General features: G+C 41.2%; 1 protein-coding gene across 1 annotated transcript in view; it reads left to right on the forward strand.

Annotated features, from left to right (window-relative positions):
* Positions 1–15295, forward strand: part of nhsl1b (NHS-like 1b) — a gene marked incomplete at both ends in the record, with an annotated part of 104529 nt that overhangs the window by 43316 nt on the left and 45918 nt on the right. The gene's annotated exons all lie outside the window — the stretch shown is intronic.

Below are 15295 nucleotides of genomic sequence, written 5' to 3' on the forward strand. Positions count from 1 at the left end.
ATGGTTAGGTTAAGGATTAGGCCAGTAGTAATTTTGCCGAAAAAGATTCACAATATGAGCGGGAATGGTCGTTTTTACATATAATAACATAATTTGAAATGATTGCTGTGTGTTATGAGACACAAAAGCTACAGCTTTCTTCAGCCTGTGTAGAATATGATGTGTGTCTGAAATTTAATCTGAAATGGTCATTTTGACCCACAGTTTGGCTTTAAGAAATATTGCGGCAGGATGCAATTTTGGTCACATTTTGTGTAATCGTTCAGCCCTAGTTAGTAGTTATGGTTAAGTTAAGAGTATGTCTCTAGAAAAATGGATGTAAGTCAATGTAATGTCCTCTAAAGTCATGGAAACCACACTGTGTGTGTGTGTGTGTGTGCGTGTGAGATACTGTTTAGACAATTCAGTGAACGGATGTCGTTTTTTTTCACACCTCGTATCGCAATAATTAGTGTCTTCAAAATACCGTCTCATTTACTGCACCAAGGCTGTCATCTGTTATTAATCTCATTCATAATTATCTGCTCTTTTTTTTTTTTTTTAAATGTTGTAGTGTCAGCATCAGTTTGAAGCAGGAGTGTGTGTGAGTCCAGACTTTGCGTAACCTTTAATCTCGTCTGATTCAATGTAATTAAGCTTTAATTACACGGTAGTTTGAGTCCAATCCGTCATTGTCTACTCTTATTTTGTCCACTTTTGCCACGTGTCTGCCTTCTTATCGGCACGTCGTTGTCTGCGCAAACACAACTTCTACGAGCATGTGTTTTTGCAGATTCAGTCGTTGCTTGAATTACTAACATTTAAAAAGAAAAATGCCTCATGTTTGTGTATGTTAAAGGTGAAATATGTAATAAATCTAAAGCAACTGGCCATAAAATCCTCCTAATATGTCACAGAGATTCAGGAATAATGTTCATATAACAAACTGAACTCACCAACAACAACAGTACAGACAAAGTATTAACATTAAAACATTTTTTTTGCAGACTGCAAATCATGTTTATGTTTTGAAATCATGTTTTGGCATGTGGCGCCACCTACCGCCGACTACCAATCATTGCAGTCAGTAGAGTCTCAGCTGCCGAGCAACCACGGGTTGCCAGTTACGTCAGAAAAGGAGACCTAAAAGACCTGGGTATTTTGAATTTGAATGTAGTAATCGTTTTTGGCCACATTCTTACATATGGCACCTTAAATATATCATATTAAGATGTTATTGATTTGCACACAGGTAGGTGTGAGATAAGAGCTGAGCTGCCACTTGTCAAAGACTGATGTTGACTTTCCTCCTCAGCCAGGACAAAGCTTTTAAACGTCCACTACGCTTGCATCGACGTCCAGTCGAACATATTGACGATCGTCGCTGCTGTCGATTCTCTGCATCTTCAGGGAAATGAAAAACATTATGTGTGTGTGTGTGTGTGAAAGAGAAATGGAAGTGAGGTGGTTGGGTGGGGGGGGGGGTTGAACTCGTAAACAGACCGCTCATGATGACCTTTGACTTTTTTAAATTCCCTTTGGGGCTCATGACGTTAAATCAGTTCCTCTTAAGGAAAAAACGGGGCAAATCAATAGACTAAACTGGCCCTGACTGTCTACTTTTTGTCCATGCATAATTCATGCTGTGTCCACTCATGTTGACTTTTGTTACGGCAGGTTAACCTCTCACTCTTTGTTATTTTAATCCCTTAAATTCATACACATGAATCATGGATAAGAAAAAAAAATGAACCCTTTGACAGTTCCAAGTATTAATATGTGCATTCCTGGTTTTTAAGTTGTCTCATTAGTAGCTGCCAGTTGTCTCTTGGTGTAAACAGCAAGTGCTGAGACGGTAGATTTCCGCTCTAAAGGGAAAAACTAAGATGAGGTCGGGGACCTGATGTGGGGGGTTTACACTTTAAGTCTAGGTTTACATCCATTCCACCCAAGCCACAAAACTAGGATACGCTCTCTCTCTCTCTCTCTCTCTCGCTCTTTAAAGAGCTGCTGCTTCACATCCAAGACGACTTCCTCTGTTTCTCTGCCTTCAGGCTCAATCGGATTTGTGTACACGGAAACAGGACGATGAAAGGTATTGATTGGGGGTTATGAGCGTGCTGCGACATGTGTGTAACAGTACACACACACACACCTTGAAGGTCACACACATACACACGCACACATTCTGTGGTTACACTTGGGTGGGAAAACTCCACCTACACTAATGCGGTAGTTAAAAACCCCCAGAAATACTTTTTTTTGGCTGGTTATTAAAACCCTACCTCAACATATGGGCAGCTATAAATATTGTGTTACCAAAAAAATGTACACTATTTTGCACATAAATGAAAAAATTTTAAATTTTTTTCTTTTTTTTTTTTTGCGTGGTTGTTGTCATCGTTCCTCGGTTTCATGTTCGTCTCTTTCTCTCTATCTAGTAAATTTGTTGTTCAACCAGTTGCTGCTTCGTCCCCTCGGGTGAAATGTCAATTCTATGAGTGTGTGTGTGTCGAAAACATATATTTAAACACAACAGCCTGAGACAATCAGTCAGTCAATGCACTGATTTTCTTGTGCAATACCTGTCCAGAGAGAAATCTGCTCATCTACCACACATGAACTCTTAAAGTTAATGAAGAAACTGACGGTGATTCTGTGTCTTTGTGAGGAAATAAAAGCACCTGAGGTGACAATGAAAACAAACAGGGAAAATAAACACAAGGCCAAGTGGGAATCGGGGAGGAAAGAAAGGAGAGAGGAATGGTTGCCATGTCGGCAAACGAAATGGAAGGGAGGGGCAGAGATCAGCGATCGCTGAAAACAGAAAAGAAGAAGGAGGGGAGGTGCAGAAGAAGGGACGGACTGACTCGTATTTCAGCACTGTGGCTACTAGAGCTGGGTGTAACCCTAATCCTGTACTCACAACACACACTGTCAACTCCTGCAGTCGCACTCGTCGCGACTGACAAGAGACGGAATTAGGGGAATCCTCGCTTTGTTTTTGTTGCGCTGTGTGCTGAGCAGGTGGTGGAAGCGTCTCTTCCCGATCTCTGCTTTATCACCTGTGCTGATCAGCTGATCAGAGATACAGCTCCATACGGCTGTTAACACCTGGACCTTTTTCCTTTTTTTTTTCCCTTTCCTACCCACATCAGGTTACAAAGGGAAGGATTTCTGGTTGGAAGTTTGTAGCAAGACGACTTTACTTCACTTGGGATGATATTGAAACTCTTTCACCTCCTGGTGTTTTCTGCTGCTGGTGGCTGTGCGTGTGTGCTAACAAGTGGAGATAACAACACTCAAGGGCACCATCGTAAACAACAACCACTGACTCGCTTTGATTTAAAAGTATTGCAGTGTAATTTGGAAAAACCTCACTCCACCCTGTCATGCACCACTGAGAGATATTGCAGCCAACAGTGAGTGGTGTGCATGCACAAGTGTTTATTTGAGTGTGTGCAGCAGAGGGGTGGTGATTTTCCAGATAGCTGGATTGCCTAATTACCCTCTTTGGGGTTTGGGAATCACGCCTGCAGTCTTTAAAGCACAAAGGAGGACGAGCAGAAAAAAAAGGAAGGGGGTGGTTTTAGTCTCGAGCGTGCGATCATGAGATAAATTGCAGGAGAAAGAATTTGGGAAGTTGTGACTGCTTTGGTCACAGTCATGATGTATGACCGTGCAAGCAAAGTGAAAGAAAAGGATGAACTGCCTCCTGGAAGTGATTTATTTAAAGTGTGAAGTGTTATGCATGTGTGTAGATCTGGATCCTCTGCTTTCTACTATGATTTTGGATCCCCTATAATATCCATCAACCAGTCAAAGGATAACAGTTCAACTGAGGATTATATCTCCTGATTAAAACTTAGCTTCAAAGACATTCTCGTCCTCCGCTCTTGGACTCATTCCCATCGCGAAGTGAAGATGCGAGGGGACCGGAGGTCTGCGTCCTTTCGGAAGGACAAACCCGTGGGTCTGTCCCGGGCTCTCAGCTGGCTCAACGTGTCCACGCTCTCGCGCCAGAGCAGACGCATCTTCCACAGCCAGAGCGAGCTCCACGCCGTCCACAACAACCACTCGTACTCGCGCTCGCACACTCACCTTCACACTGCAGACGGGAACGAGGGCGACGGCGATGATGATGACTGGGTGTACCAGCCTCAGCATAAAATAGGTGAGAGTGGAAAAGAAAGTGAAAAGGGTTAAACTACTGTATGTTACACTACCGTTCAAAAGTTTGGGGTCACCTATACAATTTTTCCAAGTTTTCCATTAAAAGTCACACTTTTATTCATCTAAAGAGTTGCAAAATGAATTGAAAATATAGTCAAGACATTAATATTAAAAATAATAAGTTGTTCAGCTGTGCTAACATAAATGCACAAGGGTTTTCAAGGGTTTATTAATCATCCAATAGCCTTCTAACGCGATTAGCAAACGCAATGTACCATTAGAACAGATGGTTGATGGAAATGGGCCTCTATACATCCTTATATATATCCTTCTACAAGGGCTGAGGTTCTACCTGGAACCTTTTCCAGAAGAAAGGGTTTTTTAAGGGTTCTTGGTAACACTAATGGTTCCAGTAAGAACCATTTTGATCCAGAGAACCCTTTAAAACCCCTTTCCTGAATAAAGGGTTTTAAAAGGGTTCTTGGTGGAACCCTCCACAACGGTTCCAGGTGGAACCTTTATAAAACCTGGTTCTACCTGGAGCCATAAAGGGTTTACACCTATGTTCATATTCCATTAAAAACAAGACGTTTGCAGCTACACTCTTAGAAATAAAAATGCTAAGTAGAACCATATAAGGTTCTTCAGCTTGTCCTCATAGGAGAACCCTTTAAAACCATTTATTCAGGAAAGGGGTTTTAAAGAGTTCTCTGGATCAAAATGGTTCTTACTGGAACCATTAGTGTTACCAAGAACCCTTGAAAAACAAATGGTTCCAGGTAGAACCTCAACCCTTGTAGAAGAACACTTTTGGAACCCATTATTTCTAAGAGTGTAGAATAGTCGTTTACCACATTAACAATGTATAGAGTGTATTTCTGATTAAATTAATGTTATATTCATTGAAAAAAAGGTAATTTTCCTTCAAAAATAAGGACATTTCTATGTGAGCCCAAACTTTTGAACGTTATGTTTGACTTGGCTGCATCACAACTTCATGTGTGAATGGATTTTTGTTCTCACTCTCAAAACAAGGAAGCCAGTGAATGAGTTGTTTACATGCACAAGCAAAGCAGTAAGTGGGCCACTGTCTTTTTACAACCCCCCCCCCCCCCCCCCCCCCGTTCTCCGTCTACATGCTCCTGACACTTCCTGGTTGCCGTAGGAAGCAGGTGGGAGGTGTATGCACAGTCAATGGGATTGTTAGCGGGTCAAAGGGCCCTTTTGTGTACAATAGGTAAACAAAGATGTGTCAGGCCGGAGCATTTGATGTCACGGTCTATGGTGATGTCACCGGCTGGTGGCGATGTGAGCAGGGAGAGGGCGCATTTGTTAGTGTGGAGGCTTGGATTACGGATCACTCAAAGACAAAGTGACTATTTCAGTGATAAATTCACTTCCCTGAATGACTTTGGTGACATTTCCAGTTTGTACTTGGATGACATCCTGCTTAGAAATAGGTAAGAACACTATTTATACTTCTCTTAGCACCTCAGAGGTATTGTGTTTCTACCGTGACTTATTACGTATTAATCAGCTAATTAGCTGTGTGTGTTCATGCCTGTGTGTGTGGATTCAGTCAGATGACAATGGTTGTAACTGTAGCCGAGGCTTTACCTGAGAGTGGAAAAAGACATAGATACCCTGATCTTCAGATTACCTAAGACAGATATCCGTCATTTTAATTTTCACTGTATTCAGATCATCATTCATCAAATAGCTGATTATCAAGCATGTTTGGACTATTTATTTCTAGCACAATCTAGTCCTAACTCTGTGTTTAGTTCACACTTTCTTTGGTTTAATATCACCTTCCAGCAGTGGAGCTCTAAGACAAAATGTTGTCAGATACTAGGGGTGGGAATCTTTTACTATCTCACCATTTGATTCTGATTTTTGGGGCTACGATTCGATTCAAAATCGATTTTCATTTGATTCATAATGATTTCTGCTTCAATCTACAGGTGTGCAAAGGAGGATCTACTCCAGTTTTAAACATTTATCCATGCTTAGATGGAATTGTTGTTACTGTTGCATAAAAGCAATATCACATATTGCATAAGTAACAAAAATAAAAGTGCCTCTTTATAAAAAAATCGATTCTGGGACATTTTATATCTCCTGATTCTGAATCGTAGTAAATGAGAATTGCAATTCTTATGTGAATCGATTTTTTGGCACATCCCTATCAAATATGTACTGTGTTGTATTTCCATTTCAATGCTAAACCTGCACTAGAACGCGATTAGAATGTGTCACGAGTTTGTGCAGAACCTGCTGTTTATCACGGATGATGTATCATCTTACGTGATTTTCTTATTCCCGTAGCAGCCTCCACAATAAAACCACTCAATACTCATGTACATTTTTTTTAACTGCAGCAAATTCAATGGTGATTGGACAAATGTAGTAAAAATTACACTTCCAGGGATGCTCAGCTTCCTTGATAGTTGATGGCGGATGGGTTCTGCATGATGATTGGAGGAACTGTCTGAAAGGCGGAACCATTTTTTGATTGACAACGTTGCAGAAACATAACACGACAGCGGAGCCTCTACTGCCTCAGTCCTGTCTGTGTGGATTTTGCGAGGGAAGTCTGTAGACAAACAGCTGGTCGTTGTGTGTTATTTACTTGGCGATATAGACCATTTTCATTTTGTACATATACACATTTACATAATTATCATGTTTCCTTGTTGTAGTTGTCCATTTGCAGAATGTATGCAAGAGTTTCAAAGACCAGCAACTCTCTGACAGGGACTACATGAAGTAAAATGACCAAGTTTCATAATATGCATCATCTTCAGTCTACCTCTACTAAGTATTTTTTTATTTAAAGCGTATCCAATAACTACATACTTAAACACATCTGTCGTTCCTTTCAACAAGTGATTGAACACGTGGTGTAACCGAAGCACGAGTTGCCATTCCGTAACACGGAAACTTGCTGCTGTTATTGTCGTTTATTACGTGTGTCTCAATCCTTCCGTGTCCGTCCGTCACCTCTGAACCTGCCCCCTTCCTAAAACAGCTCAGGGCTGCACATGGCTCGAATGCTTTAAGGTCCTGACATTTTTCTTTTCTCAAAGTCAGAGCGAGTAGAAGTTGCAGACGAGCAAAAAATAAAAACGGTCGCCGTTTTGGAACATAGGAAGTAAAATCCATAGTGGTCAATTCCTATTGATAATGATTGATCATTTACATGTCAAATGTTCAATGGAGGAAGGCTGAGAGCTCATTGATTAGGTGATATTATTTAACAGTAAAGCTTGGAGACGGAGATAATTGCACCAGCTGATGAAGAAATTGACTTAAACATCAATGACTGTCTGTGTTAAGTTGTATTTTGTGTGCACCATCTGCACTTTTCATTGCCTCACACACATATTCTTTCTCTCTGTCATATGCACAGTCTATATCTTTGTTATAGTAAATTCTAGACCAGAGACAGTGTCATAGACAGGTCAGTAAAAAAAAATTCCATCCACAACACACACACGCACACATGCACATGCAGTGCTGCATTGATGCACACCACAGGAAACGTCTCATAACAATATCTCCCCGGATAAACCCAAACGTATTTATAACAGCTGGATCTGACTTCCACGCGCCTGCCAGTGCCCATTACGAGATGCACGGTCAGTCGTGCACTGTGCCTGACTGTGTGCAAATATAGCCCTGAAATGAGTGCCTTGTGGCTCCAAAACATGCAATTTTGACGCAGACTCGCGGCTTGACTGGGTTGGGTGTTTGCACTGGTTGCCAAGGTAACCTGTGTGCAAGGGAGTCTTTTCCTGGTGTGGTTCAGTTTGAACTTACCATTGGGACAGCTGTGAACCAATCATGTGTGTAAAGAGAGCGCTGTTCTGGTGAACTGTAATAGACTTTACAGGAGGTTTTAGAGGTTAATTAGTGATATATTATAGTTGTAACTTGGAGTCAAATGTACTGATTGTTTTCTTGAGCTATAGAGTAGAATATCAGCTGAGTCATAAAGATTTACTATTAACACAAAGAAAACTATAGACTGAAACTAGAAAATGGTGACGATGGCTTTTACAATGAATCAAAATATTTGGCGGGAAACTTAAAAAAAACTTGTTTTGTTCCATGGGTTGCCTAGAAGTTGATGTAATTAGCCAAATAACTGGTGTAGTTACACTCTTAGAAATAAAAGTGCTAAGTAGAACCATATAAAGGTTCCTCCTGGAACCCTTTTGGAGGGTTTCACCAAGAACCCCTTTAAAACCCTTTATTTGGGTATCGGGTTTTAAAGGGCTCTCTCGATCAAAATGGTTCTTACTGGAACCATTAGTTTTACCAAGAACCCTTGAAAAACCCTTTCTTCAGAAGTAAATGGTTCTAGGTAGAACCTCAGCCCTTGTAGAAGGACACTTTTGGAACCCTTATATCTAAGAGTGTATTCACCTTACTGAGGCTTGTATGACACCAGCTTGGACTTGGGATGTAAACCTGTAGGTAGTGTAACCCTAACCTTAACCCTAACCCAAGGGCCAATGAGTAACATTGGTAGAAATTGAATATACTACCCATATGTTGTTGTTTTTTAGTGTTAATCACATCAATAGCTTGGTTTTTGTAGCCTTAGATTAAGCATTTTATATGTACTTTGGGCAAGGGCCTTGTTTTATGGAGATCATCTTGTACCGTGATATATCTACAGCAGCCCGAATGGACAAACCAACCAAAGTGTTTGTGTGGGTGTCTTGTATTTTGAAGTTGAAACTCACTACTTTAACAAAGAACAATATCCTTTCCAGCAGGTGAAGATCACTGTTGTTAGACACCATTAGATGTCACTACTACTTCCTCACTGTACTTTTAACTTTGGTAACATATTATCTCAGCTGCTCTGTCTCTGAGTCTCTTGCATGAAGAATTTGAAGTCTTCTTCTACCACAGAAAGACCTCATCCATCACCTTAGTCGACCGATTGATCGTCCCTGTGTGGCTCTGTGTCTGACTCGATCAATGACTGGGCATAATTGCTGTCCTGAAAGCCCATGTTAAGTAAATGATCCAAGAGTCTGTTGGGCTCTTCTTTACTCCAAAACTCAGAGGGAATGAGTCTGAGCAGCAGCTGGGAATCTGGGGTTTTTACATGATTACTGTGCTGCTTCTTACATGCTGTTTATACTGCATGATCATTGATGTGTAGGCTACATGACGTCGCTAAGTTAAATGAACTCAGTGACTTGGGAGATTGGGGATTTAGTAGAATTGGTGTTTGATGTACTGTACGTGTGTGTTGTTTGGTGTTTTCAGTGTTGATGACATTTAGGGCCACAGCATATTGACCTAAATACCTTGGCCAGAATTGGGTCTTCTGTTAATGAGCTGTTTAGACTTTATGGAAAGCTCTTTTTGGACATATCTGTCTGTGGGGGTTTTACTTAGTGAAATTTGAGAGGATTCAAAATGAGCTTGAAAACTTGCGTAACAGTCTTTTGAATGAGGGGGTGTGTGGTGGACACACATTCCCTCACACACTCATCATCACTGTGTTTAGTGCATGTTTAAATCCAGATTAGCAAATGATAATTTGCTGCAAGGGGCCGGCCCATAATCCAAGTTCCTGCAAAAAGAACCTTACATTTGCTACTTGTGTGAATTTAAACACTTTCTAATCACATCTCTTTCTCTCTTCCTCTCTCCTATGTGCTGACAACGATACTCTGATCTTCAGGTAAGTCAAACCTTTTGTCCTCTGACCCACATAACCTCATTTTTTACAGTATGCGTCTCTCTGCAGTTGATCCCAGATCAGATCTACTGCCAAAAACCTCCTTACGAAGCCTCGTACACACACACACACAGAAGCTCAGTTTTAGCCGCATTACTTCATCTTAATCTCCAATTGTTGCATATCGTATTACCTTTGCATGAGATATAATCCACAATTGAACAGACTCAATGGTCAAAAAAGGGAGTAAAACAAGGGATTATATTTGTGGACATGATAAGGGGATAAAGGTTCAGGTCTTATGTTCATATGCTGATGCTCTGATGTTCCGACACAAGCTTTAAAATGTAGTTTAAGTCATGTTTTCTTCTCTCAGGTGCAGTGTGTATTTGTGTGTTGCTGAATTGGCTTAAATAAGAGGCCTGATAGACTCAAATTATTGCCATTACAGGTTGCTTGTCATTGCATGCCACAGCAAAACAAGTTCTTATCTGTGTGTGTGTGTGTGTGTTGTGTAGCTTTATCTCGACACTGACGCAAACCTCATCGCACGCGTCGACAATGTGTGCCGTGTGTTTTCCCGCACTGAACGCGATTGAGGACGTGCAGTGAGTCACCGTGAAGATATTGTCTTTGTGTCTAGTGCTTTTTCGTGATGTAGCCTCTTATGATGGGGTTTTATCAGCAGACAAAGACTGTGGTTTTTTTTTGGGGGGGGGGGGGGGTAGAATAACAACAGTGGTCAGCTGGAAGTTCTTTGAATATAGCCTTTATATCCTGTATTTAAAGTCAAGAGTCTGCTATTTAAACCCAGAAGAGTGTGGCCCACATCTGACATTGCTGAAAAATGTCTCAGTGGGAAATACAATAGTTACAGCCAAGCTACTGCATAAACACACTTGTGGTTATAAGACTGAATTACAGTAATAATAAACAATATATCATGCAATAACAACAATTGGACTTTTAAAGATATAATATGCAACATTCTTTTCGTTAGCGGCATGGTTTTCTGTTTTCTCTCTCTACCATAAAACACATAACAAATGCGCAACGACATTTGTAAACTACTGTATATGACGGTCTAATGTCGTATACAACTTGGTCGTGTGTTATTGCTTTGATTGACAGGGCCCCCGGGAAATAACATACTGTGAGTTTTCATTAGATTATTAATGGATGGACACACAGTTTAAGACACTAATGAAGCAAATCCTGCAGGGGGGGGCTACCGTGATGTTTGACCGCAGGGTCAAAAAGATCATTCATACAGAGGGAGTATCTGGAAAAATAAATACATCGACTTACCACCACATCCATGATCCATCCTTTATAGAAAAGACATAAAGTATTTGAAATCTGAAGTGTTTTAACCCTTTGACAAGACCCCGACCTCCAGGTTTGAACATTGTTTTTTTTTTTAAATGTTAGGAATCCTACACGTCGATACATAAGTTAATCGTTCCAAACAGAGACCCCTTAGCTATTTTTTCCTCACAGAGATTACGACGCACCAAGTTTCGCGAGAGCGGTGATTAGACGAACCTCGAGTGTCGTTAACTCAGCGCCAAGAATTTCACGATGAAGGTGAACGTAGTTTTTATTTTTGGCAAAGCAGCAGCCAATTAAGGTGAAAGGGGTTGATAAAGTTGGCTTTTATTGTCTGGTTAGGTGTGTGTGTGTGTGTGTGTGTGTGTATGTATATATTTAGGGATTTGTGTGTGTTTTAATTGCTTATTATTTGCAGGGTAACTTGTGATTTTGTGGTTTCTCTAATTGAATCCATTTACAGAGGGGGGACTCAGTCCATTCTCACATTCAAACACACTCAACACACCAATGAGCTCATAACTAGTGACATATGCTCGAGGCAGATTAGCATGTCCATAACACACACACAGACTGTACATACACACACTTGATAAGTCACTCTTGATAAACACATATCAGCTGTTCAGCCTGGAACAAATCAAACCTTTGTTTCCTACTGACATTGTGTTTGGATTTTGGCGCTTTTGGGCACTTGTGTTACAGTGCTGATTAGATATTGATTTACCAATGATGTTCAGTGTGATTTGTGTTCTTATTTCAGTGGTTTCATAACGGGAGCTTTGAGTCCTTTAGGCGTGCTAGTGCTTGAAATTGCGACTATATTTATGTCACAATGTGACTGCACACGTCAGAGAGTCTAATTGAAAACCGTTCCGCCTTGTCCGTGTGTGACTGGAACTGTGACTTTTATAAACACAGTTTTGCTTGTTAAAAAACTCTTTTGATGTGATTTAAGTTACTGGAAAAATCATTTATTCACAGAATTGTTCAGTACTTCTTCCTGCATGACCGGAGCACAGACTCAGAGGTTGTGATTCGCTCTGGTCGCTTAATACACCAGACTGAGATTTTACATGTATATATATATATATATTTCCTTGCTAAATGTTGGAGATTAATGCACATTTTCAGGATTTTTGGGGTTCGAACCCCTTTGAAACAGAAGGAGTTCTTCTTATTATAATTAGTTTTTTTTCTCGAAGTAAATTGCTTATTTGAAGGCCTGAACATACGCCAAAACTCATGGATTTCTGCGCCCCCACATCAGACCTGGTGTAAATTTACATGTGAAAGTACTTCAGGGGAATGTGCGTAAAAAGTTGGAAATGGGCGGGGCATCCGAAAATAAAAATTTGCTTTATTTAGGTCGTATTTCACGTACATGAACGAAAGTCGGTATATGTTAATCATGTCAGGACGGTCCAAAAAGTCATAGAGGACGCTGCCATAAGTCCTACAGGAAGGCCGCCATCTTGGCCTGAACAGCCGTTTTTTGGCCCATTTTGGCCATTTTGCACTAATGCTATTTGAATGAACTTGTTAAGACTTTGAATGATCTACGGTTTGGCTTTGTTCGGTTCGATTCTTGTCTCGACCTCGCGCTCATGACTTGAAAGGCTTGAAAGACTTTAAAGACATTAAAGACATTAAAGACATTAAAGACTTTAGTTACTATAGTATTGGCTCAGCTCGCTTGGAACCTGATTTAAAAGTACCACCACTAATGGAAAAACAAAAACTGTGCCGAGTCGCACAATGCCGGACTGTGTAGTGGAAAAGCGCCCTAAAAATTGACCTTAAAAGTGCTTGAATTTGACCTAACAAAAGTTGTATGTATCATTGCAGATTGTTGTCATAGCTGTTTTGTTTTTTCTGCTTACTCTCGACGATCTGCAGTCAGACCCTGCCACTGTCCTTCTTCTTCGTCGTCTTTGGTCAGACGAAAGCGTCGGCTTAACGCTAAACCGTGCTAATTGTGTACGCCGTGGACCGCGCGCGACTCAGAGTTTGGCGTTTGTAAAGAGTTTGTGATAACAAACTGTCGAAGTGCGGGGATTAAAGCGATTACGTTTGATCAGCGCACAATGTGTCGACCTCAAGCCGAGGCCTGGATGCTTTGCTCTGAACTGCTGACTGCTCAGATTCTCCACGGTCACAACCCTCCACATGGATCACACTCTCCTGTGTATGTGTGTGTGTTTGTGCTTGGGATCTTAAATATGTACATTAACAAACATACATGTACTTTTGTATCTGGTGTATTGAGGGTGATTTAGTTTTAGTTCGATGTTGGGCAAACACAGATGGGCGTAGAGATGAGTTTGAGGGGGGGTGTTAGAGTGGTAGAGATATACTCGGAGATGCAGGGAGAGAGAGGAAGCAGATTGAGGAGGGGAGGGTTGGGGGGGGGGGTTGCTAAGCAGTTTCCTGCAGTGTAGACGTTGGCTATCTGCCACTCGGAGCATGTGCATGTGAGTGTGTGGATATGTGCGCGACGGACGGGCGAAGAGACGGCAAGGGAGGGAGGGGAGATGGTGAAGGGGAGGGGAGGCTGAGCTGGTGTCAGGGTGTGTGAGTCCTCCATGTGTGAAGGCTTTGACTGAGCCGCGAAAGAGAAAGAGTGAGGAAAGGAGGGCAAGGAGAGGAAGAGGAGAGTGTGGACGATTCTTGTGGATAAATGGGAAAATAAGGGAAGAGACATGTTCTGCGTGAAAGGTAAGTGTGTGAGTGTGTGTGTGTGTGTGTGTGTGTGTGTAGGTCGGGGACTTTTCCCCTCACACTCTCTGAGACAAAGAAAAAAGTTTAACTCCATCTCTGTGTGGAAAGTAATCTGTTGTCACAGAAGCTTCCTCCGCTTAATATCCGTCCTCATGTGTTTTTCTTTAGTGAAGGAAACCCTCTTTTTTTTTCCTTTAGTCATTTCTCTCTTTGTTCTTTTTTTTTTCTGTTTTCGACTTACTTTAATCCGACCTCTCCCTCGTTTTTTTCTTTCTCTGTTTGCTTTTTAATGGCTCGTCGTGTCTTGTCAGTTTGTCTTTGAAACGTCCTTCAAAGAAGGAGAAGAAGAAGAAATAGTATGAGAACATTCAAACACAGCTGCCGTAGCGTAGGAGCTTTGAATTCTGTCAAACCTGTGTGTATTTGAAAGGAGACGAGTGATGTGATGCCATGCGTGTGTTTGTGTGTCTCTCGGTGTGTGCCGTCCACAGGAACAGCTGGCAAAGCAGCAGTTGCTGCTCTTGTGTCCTGCAGAGTGAGACCATGTGTTGGCCATTACTGGACTGACCAGTTAAAGTGTGATAAGGGGGGGAAAACCTCTCTCTTTTTGGCATCTGCATTTTTCTTTTTGGTCCGGTCTTTGGTCAGTGCTGTGCTGTTTAGTGAATTCTTTCCCTCTTTGTGTTGTACACCCACAAACAAACACAGGCTTCACTTCACCAGCATCATTAGAAGAAGAAGAATGGAAACATAAAAGTGAGAAATGACATCAGGGGTTTGGCTTTCATCACTTTAAAAAAAAACCAACGCATATTATGAATAAAAACACTAGTTTAAAAACATTCTTAAGTATTATTCCAGGCTTTGGACTTTATCATTTCTATGTACTTGGACAACACTGGTCAATTACAGTATGCATAGTTGCAGTTGACCTGTTTTCATTCTTAAAGAATAACATTTGCTATAGTGCTTTGGCCGCGTTTGCTCTTGCAGCGGCCAACAACGTTCGTCCAATCCAAGAAATATCGGAATATGTGGAAAAATCTCTGGATTTCTAAGTTGAAAACTATGTCATGCACGTCACTAAATCATTCAAATCTTATCTCAGAGATTAGGAAACGGTTCTGATTGTGTAACCTGCGGTGTTCTCTCCCCCCCAACCCCCCGTAGTCTGGAGAATCGTGGCTTTTTTTTTTTTTTTAAATGAGGTAATATATTCTGAAGAGTGCAACTATTTGAGGCAGAGCTCCAGTTCGTCAGCTGTACGCAGTAATTTACGTTGTCAGTTACACGGTTTCCCTCGCTGCGACTCTTCCGAGTCTGACTTGGAAAAACGGAGAGAAGAACATGTGGGAATTCTGCTGGAAGGAAATCCAATTGTGTTAG

The sequence above is a fragment of the Microchirus variegatus genome, assembly GCF_963457635.1.
Source record: "Microchirus variegatus genome assembly, chromosome: 12".
Classification (NCBI taxonomy): domain Eukaryota; kingdom Metazoa; phylum Chordata; class Actinopteri; order Pleuronectiformes; family Soleidae; genus Microchirus; species Microchirus variegatus.